Source organism: Notamacropus eugenii, chromosome 3 (genome assembly GCF_028372415.1).
Source record: "Notamacropus eugenii isolate mMacEug1 chromosome 3, mMacEug1.pri_v2, whole genome shotgun sequence".
Classification (NCBI taxonomy): domain Eukaryota; kingdom Metazoa; phylum Chordata; class Mammalia; order Diprotodontia; family Macropodidae; genus Notamacropus; species Notamacropus eugenii.
The window spans coordinates 125,775,671-125,789,728 of record NC_092874.1 but is presented as its reverse complement, the minus strand read 5'-3'; the positions used below and the strand labels follow the sequence as shown (position 1 = coordinate 125,789,728).

Here is a 14,058-nt window from a genome sequence, read left to right as displayed (position 1 = left end):
CTCCACAGGTGTTTGTTTCATTGATGAATGCTTACCAAGGGTATTTGCCCCAATAATAGAGGAGATCCAGTGAACAATTCAAGTTTAAAAAGGTTATCTGTGTATGCTTCTCCAGATACTCTTATTTATAAGTGACATTGTGTTAATTGCTACTGCCCGTAATCATTCAACAAATTTGGATTGGCTATTTACATTGGAATGACTAAGTATATAAAACATGTCTATTTTCTGAATTATAACTTGTTTTAATGAATAACCTATAGAGCTTGTCCATCAGTATGTATCCTTAAGACAGACAGTACAAATGAATGATTGGGAATTGGACCCAAAATTAAATAAGAGAAAGAGAACAGTCTAGATTTCCTTTTGGGAAATTATAAAATTCCTTTAACAATCTCAACCTTTTCATAGAAACAAAGGCCTAACTTTTAATATAATTATTCTAGTGGTATTGTTCTCTGTCTCTAAACATGAAGACAAGCATCTATAAAGAATATGAAAATGAGTGTTGTCATAAAGGCAATAGAGGAGTATATGGTGGGAGTGAACGGGCTGCAAAGCATAGTTTATGTTGATCTTTGAAGAGGAACAGAAGTAAAAGCTATCATCAAGGTAATGACCAGGAAGAAAAGATGGGCTTGTTATATGTCAGGGGTGAGGGATGATAAATAAAACAACCCAGGCATTTCACTGACAACCTGTTGATGATAGAAAAAATCAAGGAAGGCCTCCAGCACTTTGGATGGATCTGCTGTGGTGAACTTACAGGAAGATATGAATAAGAACCACACAGGATGAGTCATCAGTTGCAGTGTTAGAGAAAATATCCAAATTGATAAAACTGCAGATTCATTTGAGTATTTGAATGTATATCACCTTCAAGTTTGTAAAACACTTGAGGTAAAACTTTGCACATAATCATGACAATAATACTAAGTATTAATGTATCCATTTAATAGATGAAGAAACTGAGGCTTGGAAAAATTAAATGACTTGCTCATGGTCAAATGGATAGTAAATGTGAGGTATGGAATTTGAACCCAAGGCTTCATGATGTGAGATCCAGCATTCTATCCACTCTACCGCTCTATGTATACTCTACACATGCTTGTCAAAGGTCTTTATCATTGTCACTGAGGCTATCCAACAAAGTCCAGATGGCAGAGAGATGTCCTATATGTAGATGGTGAGATGACATTGTGCTTGCTGATAGGTACCAGAATATGACAGAGACTCCAGCAGATGAAGAATTCATTTTTCCTAGATGAGATTATATGTAATTGGATGAGCATCCTGTTGAGATAGCCTATCAGCATATGTGTGTGTGTGTGTGTGTGTATGTGTGTACGCATATACACACATAATCTACAGATGAACAATAGATAGAACTACTCTGAGGACCTGATATGGGAAATTATATGAGTCTTTCAATGATTCCAGCCTCGTGGCCAATATAAACAACAACAACCATAACCTAATCTTTTAAATATCTGTATTCTTCATGTAATACTATGTGGTTGTGAAGCACAGTTTATCACATTTCCCAAGGAAGCCAAACTCAAAGGGTGACTCAAAGGAAATGGAGAAATGCATGATGGGGGTGCCTTACCTATAGCATATTATCACTAATGATATGTGTTTAAGAAGTAATGTAAAATATCATCAAGGAAATATACAACTGGAAACAGAGGTGGGGGTTGGTCATGGATGTTTCATAGATGCTACATTGATATCCATGGAACATTAAGAAATATGGAAATAATTCTTCAGTATTTTTTGGAGGAGTATTTATGAAAGTATGTGGACAAGAATCTCTCAGGATGAGAGGGCTTATTTCAGTTACAATCTGTACTGGTAGAAGAAGAATACACAATAATAAGATTGCAAATTCTCTGAAATATCTTTGCGCTATATAAACACAATATCCCAAATAATGTAGTAAGTATCCAAAACATCATTGTAGCCACACAATGGACTCATTTTTGCCCTCACTTTTCATAGTAATATTTAGATAATGCGCTGGCACAGTCAATGGTACATCTGCTTGTCTATGAATGGGTTATAATTTACCACATTTAATTGTATTCTGCATTTTAATATTATTTTTTTGTGAATATATTTTATTTCTCTGCCACATTTCTGCTTAACCCAATTTACATGCATACTGACAAATTAATATATTCTTTTGACCTATGTTTCTATTGGAGAGTTAGGAAATGTTTTATTTTTACACTCTATTTTAAATGCTTTTCTTTTCAGAAAATGCCATTTCTTCAAATAGAATGAAAAAGACTGAATGTGGCAGGATCAACAAAATTTTAACTTTTGTAATATTTTTCCATAATATCTAGTCTCTGTAGTTCTATGGTTCATTTTAAATTATGTATAGAAGTGATTTTGCTTCTTGGAATTTGGTAACTGCATGTGCTGGCCTTTCTCACTCAGAAGATGTAAATTAATTAATATTGCTTGCTGCAGGATATATTTCTATATGTACATTTATACTTAGCTATATTAATAATTATGGCCTTTATTCCCTTTTTAGGATCTTCATGCATTGGAAGTTTAATCCTGTGCTGCTATAGAATCCAAGTTGATATTTAATGTGCACAATTCAAATGACAGGCTGAGTGGAATATGAGCTCCTCTTTGAGGTCATTGATTCCTCACTTGAGAAGGTAAACTAAGGCCATTCTTCTGGTCCATATCCCATAAGTGTTAGTTGTCCCTTGCTTTTTTTCAGCTGTAAAACCAGAGACTCTTCTCCTCTTTATCCAATATCACCCAACAATTAAAGTGTCTCTCTGGTAGGAAGGGCCCACAGAACTTAGAATCACTTGCATTCAAGCCATATGATAATTTGATAAAAGAACTGAGGATATTTAGTCTGATATTGGGTTGATCCTTCCTTCCTTCCTTCCTTCCTTCCTTCCTTCCTTCCTTCCTTCCTTCCATTTCTTTCTTTTTAATTCTCAAAATTTATTTAAACATGAATTTGTATTGATCACTTTCATTTTTAAATCACATTTCTCAATGTTCCTCTCAGTGAACTGGATGAAATATGTGTGTGTGTGTGTGTGTGTGTGTGTGTGTGTGTATGAAAGTTCAGCAAAACCAACCAATCAATATATTTTAAAACCTAATATTATTTGCAATAGCCCACATCCAGTCTCCCACCTCTGGAAAGAAGTGAGGAGAGATGCCTTCTTATATATTTTCTTTAGGGTCAATCTTGGTCATTTTAATTTCATTGAATTGCTTTAATCGTTTTTATCATCATCGTTCTTCCCATTGACATAGTGTAGTCAGTGTGAATAGTTTCCCTGGTTCTACATAATTTACTTTGAACCAGTTCATACAAATCTTCCCATGCTTCTCTGTATTTATCATATTAAAGTCTTATAGCACAATAATATATTCCACCACATTAAAGTACCGCAATCCGAATTGATAGGCATTGACTTTGTTTCCAAGTCTTTGCCACTGAAAAACTGCTGCTATGAATACCTTGGAGCTTTTTTTTTTTTTTGTCATTGACCTCTTTAGGATATTATAGTCTCTTTCTGGAGCTTTTCATGTGGAGATAGGATGGCCACTTGTCATGGTGTTGCAGAAAGAGTTCCTGTTTCTTTGGATTGGACTAAAATTCCCAGGAGCCCATTCCAACTCTAGGATCATGATTCTTTTATAGCTTATATTGCAAAACAAAATTTCATTGTGGATATTCCGCCTGATCACTATTTTTGGAAGACTGTAACTGAATACAGTTTTCAAACTCCATGCCACTTTTCATTGCACTGACATAGCCTTATACTGGAGAAGAATTCAGAAGATGGCAAATTTGATCAACTGTAGGTAATGCTAATAATTCAAGTGTTTAAAATGCTTTCAAGAGGTTTTTTTTTTTTATCCAAGATCTACAAACAATTTAAATGATCAGTTATAGAATAAATTCATGCTAAGAAAGGAACAGAAGACATCTAGTTTTCCCTACCACTCTAATTTCTTTGATATTTTTGTAAAAAACTACCCCCCACTGTGGATCAGCAAAGTTGTTTGATCAAAAGATCCAGATTCAAATATCACTTTCTGGAGCTTTCTGCCTGTGTGATTTTGGATAACTCATCCTCTCTAAGCCTCAGTTTCCTTATCTGTAAAATGAAGGAATTGGATGGGATGGAAGTCCCTTCTAATTGCAGAGCTCTGATACTAAATGGTCGAGGTACTTAATGTTTCCCTTAGTTCTTCAAACCATGGTCCAGGGAAGCAGCCTATTAAGACAGCCAGGTGCAATGCAACTGCTGGAGATCCTAAGTAGCTTTTTCTTGCCCAGGATAGTAAAAGGAAGTTTCTCTTTTAGAAATCATAAAGATACTACTAGTTAAGACAACAGTATTCTCCTTCAGCTAGCACAGAAGGTGGGGATTTGCAAGGATGAGTTGTTTTAAAGAGGGCATACTCCTCACTGTACCCTGGAGAGTGCCTCATTCATACCCATATGAGGAATGGAAGAATCACGATCAAAATTTCCTGGAATTGTTATCATAAAGGATGAAATTATCTTGTCCTCCTCAGTGTACAATTATTTGATATGACATCCTGTGCTTTGTTATTGATAATTCCTCCTCCCCCAGATCTCTCTTATGGAATTATTTTACTTTATGGTCAGTTTCCTTAGTTTACAGCTCTCTGTCTTAGAGCATGCTGTCTTGATATATACCATCTAGTCCCTTGTTATTGTTTTTGAGTTATTTCAGTCATATATGACTCTTCATGAACCCATTTGGGGTTTTCTTGGCAAAGATACAGGAGCTCATTTTTTTAACAAATAAGGAAACTGAGGCAAATGGAGTTAAGTGACTTGCCCAGGGTCACACAGCTAGTACATGTCTGAGACCAGATTTAAACTCAGGAAGGTAAGTCTTCCTGACTTCAGGCCCAGCCCTCTATCCTCAGAATTGCTACACTATCCAGTCATTAAAAAACTCCCATCACAATTGTTTCTATACCACGCCATGCTTGCTTCCACATTCTTGATATAGCTCTCTTTACAGATGACTGTGAAAAAGAACAACAGTATCTTTTGTAGGACAGAGCTCTCAAAATGTTGCTTTTGTGACTGTGTATATTTTAATGTTCAAAGAAACTATATCAATCAAAAAGTATTTATGGTGTGTCTCCTGCACTAGGTTCTTCTATATTAGCAAGGACATTCCATGAAGCATGTTATTTTTCTTCATGGCATACAAGTGAAATCCATAATAAATCCCAAACTGTATGTGAGTTATTTTAGAGGAAAAGTATTCAGGAAGACAGTTCCATATTTTCAGGCAACTTAGCAGGTCAGATGCCTTTGGGTTCTTTGCATGACTGAGTGAGAGAATCTGAATGCGTATGAAAGCTTGGTTGGTTGGCTTGGCCATTTCACTGACCTGCGATAGTCAAACCCAGGCTTTCCCTGGGCTCTCAGTGTAACTGTGGGAGCTGTCTTCAGTGGCTGGGTTTCAACTTTCCTTAAAAACATCAGTGAGGTATGACAAGCTGTTGGCAAGGCATTTGAGGGTTGCAGTTGCATTTACACTTGTCAGTACTAAAAGTTTTCTATAGTAAATATCTCTTCTATTGTAATAAACAGCCTTGGTAAGACTGAGTTGGTTGATAAAAACAGGTCTTTAACTTGTGAAATGAACCTTCCATCAGTGAGAATTAAAGTCTACGCCAAGAGATCTGTTTCCTTAAAGTAGACATGAACTTTAAGGTAAATCACACTGATTATTTAAGCATGCTAAAACAATCATCAGAAAGCAATTTTTATTGTCACTGCAATATTTTTTTAAAAGGCAAAATTCCACCAATTACTGCCTAAAACACAAATTAATATGAAATTATTAAAGTCTAAACAGAATTCACTGATGTATCATCTGGGGCACATTTTCTCCTGGCTATGTTTCCTACCACTGCAGGATGAATAATCAATAATTAGTATTTTGAAGCAGAGTTTTCATACGTCCATTAGAATGTACAATTAGTCAGGAGTGATAATAAAACAGTTGGGAATAAATGGTGAAATACACTATCAGTGCTTGCTTTATACATTTCCTAAATGTTCCAGGGCTTATTGGTATGTCTTCCAGCACAGCCAAGAATGGTTAAAAAAAGTAGATAAAATATTATTTATCTTAAACTTTTAACTCTTTGATTGAAATCTGTCCATAGATTCACTTGTTTTAAGTAATGCACTGAATAAAGATCTTTTATTATACAACCTACTATACCTTGGAATTCTGCATTTAGTAAGTCTGTCTGGAAACAGGGAATCTATCCAAGGAGGTTATTACAGAATGAGGTAGGAAGATTTCAATGCAAATAGCATTTCAGAGATAGGAAGGTGTCACACAATGGACCCCAAAGACAGTAAGCTCCCAGCCTGGTTATATACGCAGCAACTGAGCTGTAAAGTGACAGGTTAATCCAAAACTGACCATCAGATTTCAATTTATAATACAGCTGTTATTGTTTTCCCACATGGTTGCATAAATATACAGAATATAGATGAATACTCCTTAAGTACCAGGAGAAATCTGAAAAAATGGAATCTTGTCTCCTCCTGCCCCCACTACCATAAAGAAATAAGAGGGAAAAAAACTCTATCCATAGGTCGTATACTTTCCCACATATTTTCTATATTGTAGTGCCTTATATAAACATGGCTGTTTTATATACACATATGCAAGTATGAATATGTATGCATACATATATACAACTATATATATATTCATATATATGAGTAAATTGTGCTCTCAAAGCAGTACATGGTAATTTTCATGTTTAAAAAGTCAAATGTTCTTTCGTTTGTTCATTTGCTCACTCATTCAAACAGCTAAGAAGTACAGTGGCTAGAGCATTGGGCCTGGAGTTAGGAAAACCTGAGTTTAAATCCAGTGTAAGACACTCTAGTTGTGTGAGCCTTGGCCACTCACTTAAATCTTTGTCTGCCTCAGTTTCCTCAGCTGTAAAATGGAGATAACAATTGTATTAACCTCACAGGTTCTTGTGAGGATCAAATAAGATAATATTTGTAATGTGCTGTACCTGGCACACAGTAGGTGCCTACTGTGTATTGGGCTGTGCTTAGTAAATATTGATATGGAAACAATGAATTAGTATGAAACAGTACTCTGTTTGGGGCAGTTGTGTGACTCAATGGATAAAGCTCTGGGCCTAGAGTCAGAAAGACCTGAATTCAAATCTGGCTTCAGGTATTTACTAGTTGTATGATGCTGGGCAAGTCACTTAACCGTATTTGCCTCAATTTCCTCATTTGTGAAATGATCTGAACAAGGAAATGGCAAACCACTCCAATATCTTTGCAAGAAGATCCCAAAATGGAGTTATGAAGAGTCAGACACAACTGACATGATTCAACAGCGACAACATTGCTATGTTCCTCCCCATATCTTGACCTACTGGAATTACAGTCTAGAAGTAACCAAATTATAGTGATAGGTGAAATGCTTGTGCATTTTTTAAAAATCAAAACTGATATGACATAGAGCAGTACGTCACAGACATGTAATTAAAGAGAAATGACATATTCTCATATAATAATTCAATATGGCATCTATTACTATGTAGAATTAAAATTCAATAGGTACTTGTTAAATCTGAACTATTTACAAGACAGTATGGTCTAGTGAATAGAGGGGTAGGTTGGAATCAGAAAAGTGGGGATTTAAGTTCTGCCTCTGACACATTGTGGGGAAGGGTAGTGCCCACTAGGGGCAAGGCAGCTGATATAGAGGTGGAGCTGACTGAAGAGGGAGCAGGCAGTAAAGTCAGTGGGATGGCTTGGGCTCCTTAAGATATGTCAGGCCCAGGCAAGAGTGTGCCAATCACCAAAAAACCCTCAGGACAAAGTCTATATGAGGCTGCTGGTAGGAATTTGGGTGTTTAATCTGATTTTCATGTCTAAATTAGAGATTCTACAGTTAAGTCTTAATATCCATGCCCTGCTGGTAAACTTGGCAACATAATAGTAATGGGACCAAAGTTCCCCATAGAATGAAGTTTTTTTTTTTCCAAAGTGAAATAATGGACTAGAAATTGGTAACTTATTCAAGCTGTTAGGGAGCCATTGTGTGCACCACTATCATGAGGTAATGACAACAAACACTTATTGTGTTCACTGTGTACAAAACATTGTACTGGGGGAGTGTTGACTGTATGTAGAGTACTGCAGAGATAGGAAGTTTATATAGGTCAGAATCTATATCTTTATGGAGTTTATGTTCTGGTAGTAAGGTAAGACACCAATGTAGAGCTATAACACACAATTTAATCTCCAATTATATATATGTGTATATATATATATGCATATATGTGTGTACACACCTACTCATATATCTGTATCTTGTTTTTATATAACTTTTTGTGTATTATCTTCCCCCATCAGACTACAAGCTTCTGAGAGCAGGGACCATTTTTTTTTCTTTGTATATCTAGTAGTTAGCACTATGTCTGGAATGTCGTAAGGAATTAATAAATATTGGTGGACTCACTGACCATTGAATGGTATCTCATTAGAGGTTTCATAAGATTTGGGATACCAGTAGTTCAGTGCAAGAAAATATGCATCATACAGCAAGACAGTAAAGCAATCCCTCATTATCGAGGAAACATACAGATAAAGAAGAGAAGTCAGGGAGGATGGTGGAAATAGGTCAAGTCTACTGGAACCTTGAGTGAAATTGAGTGCCCCAAACCATTAAAGTCTGATTGGTTTTTATGGGATTCTTCTTTTTTTCACATTTTTTTTCACATTCACATTTTTCACATTTCAATTTATTTTTTCAATTTATTTTATTTTATTTTTCAATTTTTCAATTTGTTTTAGTTTTCAGCGATCACTTCCACAAGATTTTGGGCTCCAAATTTTCTCCCCATATCTCTCCTCCCCTGACCCCATGACAATGTGCATTCTGATTACCCCTTACCCCAATGTGCCCTCCCTTCTATTACTCCCCCCTTGCCTTATCCCCTTCTATTTTACTGTAGGGCATGATAGATTTCTATACCCCATTGTCTGTGTATCTTATTTTCCAATTGCATGCAAAAACAGTTTTTTACCCTTTTTTTTTAAATGTGGACTTCCAAATTCTCTCCTTTGTTCCCCCCTCCCCACCCTCATTGAGAAAGCAAGCAATTCAATGTAGGTTATACCTGTGTAGTCACGCAAAAGACTCTCATGATAGTAATGTTGTGAAAGACAACCTCTATTTCTCTCCATCCTGTCCTGCTACCCCTTGTTTATTCTATTCTCTCCTTCAACTCTGTCCTTTCTCAAATGTTTTTTGCTTCTAATTACCCCCTTCCCCAACCTGCCCTCCCTTCTACTAATCTCCCCCTCTTATCCCCTTGTCCACTACTTTCCTGTAGGGTAAGACAGATTTCCTTACCCAATTAAGTGTGTATGCTATTTCCTCCTTAAGCCAAATCCTATGAGAGTAAGGTTCACTCATGCCATCTTACCTCCGCCCTCTTCCCCTCCACTGTAAAAGGTTTTTCTTGCCTCTTTTATGTGAGGTAATTTACCTTATTCTACCTTTCCTTTTATCTTTCTCTCAGTACATTCCTCTTTCTCCCCTTAATTTTATACTTTTAGATATCATCCCTTGATATTCAACTCACCTTGTGCCCTCTGTCTATATGTGTGTGTGTGTGTGTGTGTGTGTGTGTGTATTCCCTCCAAGTACCCTGATAATGAATGAGAAAGGTCTCATGAGTTACAAATATCATCCTTCTATGTAGAAATGTAAAACTTCAACTTGAATCAGTCCTTTATGATTTCTCTTTCCTGTTTACCATTCCATGCTTCTCTTAAGACTTGTACTTGAAAGTACTTCATCTTTAGTTTCTCAAGAATACATCAAATTCCTGTACATTATTAAATATCAGTTTTTCCCCCTCATTGGTTACACTCAGTTTTTCTGGGTTCATGATTCTTTGTTTTAAACCTAGTTCCTTTGACCTCTGAAATATCATTTTCCAAGCACTCTGATTCCTTAATGTAGAAGCTTCTAAATCTTGTGTTATCCTAGCTGTGTCTCCACTATGTTTGAATTGTCTCTTTCTGGCCACTTGCAATATTTTCTTCTTGACCTGGGAACTCTGGAATTTGGCTATAATATTCCTGGGAGTTTTCTTTTTGGTATCTCTTTCAAAAGGTGATCAGTGGATTCTTTCAATTTCTATTTTGTCTTCTGGTTCTAGAATATCAGGGCAGTTTTCCTTAATAATGTCTTGAAAGGTGATGTCTAGATTTGTTTTTTTGATCATGACTTTCAGGTAGTACAATAATTTTTAAATGATCTCCTCTGGAACTGTTTTTCAGGTCACTTGTTTTTCCAATGAGATATTTCACGTTGTCTTCTATTATTTTCATTCTTGTGGTTTTGTTTTACAATTTCTTGATTTCTCATAGAGTCATTAACTACCATTTGCTCCATTCTAATTTTTAAGGAATTATTTTCTTCAGTGAGTTTTTGGACCTCCTTTTCCCTCTGGCCATTTCTGTTTTTAAGGCATTCTTCTCCTCATTGGTTTTTTGAACCTCTTTTGCCATTTGGTCTAGTTTATTTTTTAAGGTGTTATTTTCTTCATTAATTTTACGGATCTCCTTTACGAAGTTATTGACTTGTTTTTTCTGATTTTCTTGTATCATTCTCATTTCTATTCCAAATTTTCCCCCACTTTTCTTACTTGATTTTCAAAATCCTTTTTGAGCTTTCCCATCACTTGAGACTAATTTATATTTTTCTTGGAGCCTTTGGACGTAGGAGCTTTGACTTTGTTATTTTCTTCTGGTTGTATATTTTGATGTTCCTTGTCAACAAAGTAAGATTCAATAGTCTGAGTTTTTTTTTCTTGTTGTCTGGTCATTTTTCCAGCCAATTACTTGACTTTTAAACTCTTTGTTAAGGTAGGTCTCTGCTTCCAGTGTGGAGGGTGAACTATCCCAAGCTTCAAGGGTTTTATGCAGCTGTTTTCAGAGATATGTTTTCAGTTCTTCCAAGGTAGTATAATCTAAGGAGAGATGTTTACTCCTCTCCTGGCCTGTGCTCTGGTCTGTGAGTGACTGCAAGCATTCTTTTCTGCCATGGAACTGTGAGGAGGGTTCCCATTCCATTGTGGCCACAAGCTCTGCTGTGCTTGTGCTCCTCCTAAACTCAGGACTGCCACCCTGCACTGCAACCCAGATCCAAGTATTGGCAAACCAGTAAAATCCTCTTTACTGTCTGTTGGCTGAGAGCAGCCACTGTTACTGCTACTCTGCGGCTGTGCTGGGACTGAGGCTGGACTACACTTTTCTCTCACCTTGGTCTGACAGACCTTCTAAGTTGTCTTTGGTGTTTGTGGGTTGAGAAGTTTGGAAATCTCCTCAGCTGCTGGTGATTCAGTTTCCTGAGGCCTGCTTCAGGTATGTTTAGGTAGTAAGTCTGTGCTGGCACAGCCTGTGCTGTATTGCACTCCTCTCTCAGCCTGGTGCAACAGAACTTTCTCTTTGACCATACAGGTTATCTTGGGCTGGTAATTTGTTTCAGTCTGTCTGCTCTAGAATTGTTTAGGGTCAATATTTACAGGTATTTGGAGGGTGTTGGGGGAGAGCTCAAAAGAGTCCCTGTCTTTTACTCCATCATCTTGGCTCCCTATATGGTCCTTTTGTAGGTTAAGCAGGGCCAGGCCCTGAGAAAAAGGAGCAAGGAGCCTGGACCTAGGGACTGGTACTGATGCATACTAATAGAAGAATGGGATTTAGAATTACTGGTGAATTAATGGCTAGTTGATATTCAAATTTCCTGGTGTAGGTTAAGGGGTTTCTGGGTTTTACGGCTGGTTTTCCTTGCTGATTTTCAAGCTTTTCCATGGTTTCTTTGTTTAGTGAGTTGAAGAGGACATTACAGTTCTTACACATGATAAGGACAGTAAATATGAGATATATGATATCATCTCATTCTTATGTTAATAATTCAGAATTATTTCCTGGAATTCCTTCCTCTTATACCAACCAATGAACCAGCAAAAATTCATTAACTGCCTATAGTGCTAGGAATTTGTATATAATATCAGTGATGGTATACTGCTGCTTCATCATAATACACCTGACCCAACTATGAAATTCAGTATAAAATAGAAAGAATCTTGGAGTTGGAGGCTGGGATATTTGGGTTCTAATTCTGTCCTCTGCTCTAACTACTTGTGTAATCTTATACATACGTACATATATATGCATGTATAAATACATCTATATTTATATCTATAGATATATAGATATAAATACATCTATATTTATATCTATATATCTATATATATATATCTATATATATAGATATATATATATATCTGATTCCAGTCCAGGTCAAGGACCATGTATGTTTGGTTCTTTCCATCACTCTGTTGGCATCCTGCTTTTATTAGGTGTTCAATCCCAATGATCCTTTCCTAGATCATTACCTGCGCTCAGATTTTCCCAAGAACTATGACATAGAACTCTAGTTTATTTGCCTCAATTTTGCAATATAAAAAATGTCACAAAATTGGCAATTTGGAGTATTGACGATACCTGAATTGCACTTTCATGTAGTGAATAGTTCCACCTGTTGCAAGTTCAGTATCTTTTCTGTTATAATACCCTGTGTTATAGGCACTCAATATCTATTTGTGGATTTCTTGTTCCTTGATCATATTTCCTATGTGGTTGTAAAAAAGAATGAAATTTGCTGAAAAGGTCAATTTTTCGTCTGTGCTACTATTGTTATTCCAGCTGTAGTGTAAGTATCCCAATACCACAAACAAGAGAGATTAATTTTTCCTTAACCAGTGTTGAAATCATACTCAAGAATTAATTGGCTCACAACAGTAAAGGGTTAGATGTTGACATCACTTCCAGGTGGCCTGAGTACAAAATGGGCACAAGAATCAATCTGATGCTTGGCTGGCAGATTGCCATGCACAACTCAGCAAAAGGCTGTTTCAATCATCTATATCAACTCAGGGAGTATACAATGTATATCTTTGATGAGTATTCTTCCCCTGCTATGGCTCAGTCAATCTCCTTCTGCTAAATATTGAACAATCAATGAATTTTTCATTTCATTCTCATATTAGACTACTAAAGGCAGAATAGTTCTCTAATGAATTGGGAATTAGGATCTTACTCAGACACCATTTTGGTAAAATTGGAAATGTTTATTTCAGTTGGTACACATCACGAAAAGCTCCACCAAGTTATTGTTCTTTTTTACCCTTTCCTCCCCAGTTGACTTTATTAATTTATGGTCATTTTAGTAGCCATTTGATATTAAACTTTTTGGAAAAGGTTGAAGGTCAAGATTAATAAATAGCAAATTAATATAATACCAAAAATACCATTATTTTCCTACAGAACATAGTTCTAGGTATTTTTCTCACAGGACCAATTTTTCATTAGAGCTTGTAAATGATTTTAGAACTTTTCTTTTTAGTCAATCTGCATCTTTATTTCTTAGTATTTACCAGAAGATGGAGCTATTTTAATAAAGCAAGTGTTCTTTGCAACACACAAGGAAATACAGATAGTCCCCCCCAAAACTGGAATGAATAACAGTGACTTTTAAAATTCTACCAGACTGGGATAAACAACTAAATCTTGATTTGTTTACATTATTTTTAAGAACTATTTCAGAAAAAAAAAACATGAATTTGGAGAATGAAAAGCATTTAAAATTATCTGAGTATTGTGTTTATCATATTTTTGGCTCCTCTCCTTTTTCACAGCATGAGTCTACAATGATGATGCCAATATTTCTATGATAATATGGCAGGAGTCTATATAGTGTAAGCACTGACAAAAGACATTGCTGAAGGGCTGGTTACATCAACAGAACATGCCTATAATTAGCCTTAAATGCATTTAGGGGAAACCAGGCATGGTTTTCCTATTTTCAATGATGGTGTTAATTTGTATTTGGAAAACAAACAAAAATTGCAAATTGATGATTGCTTTCATTCTCTCTCTGCCAA

The 14,058-nt window shown here is 36.1% G+C and overlaps 1 long non-coding RNA gene across 1 annotated transcript in view; it reads left to right on the top strand.

Moving 5' to 3' along the window:
• The first annotated feature begins 2,545 nt into the window (after positions 1–2,545).
• Positions 2,546–14,058, top strand: part of LOC140533287 (uncharacterized) — a 141,075-nt gene continuing 129,562 nt past the window's right edge. The window contains exon 1 of the long non-coding RNA XR_011976865.1: positions 2,546–2,678. This is a non-coding gene — a long non-coding RNA (uncharacterized lncRNA). The remainder of the gene's footprint in view (positions 2,679–14,058) is intronic.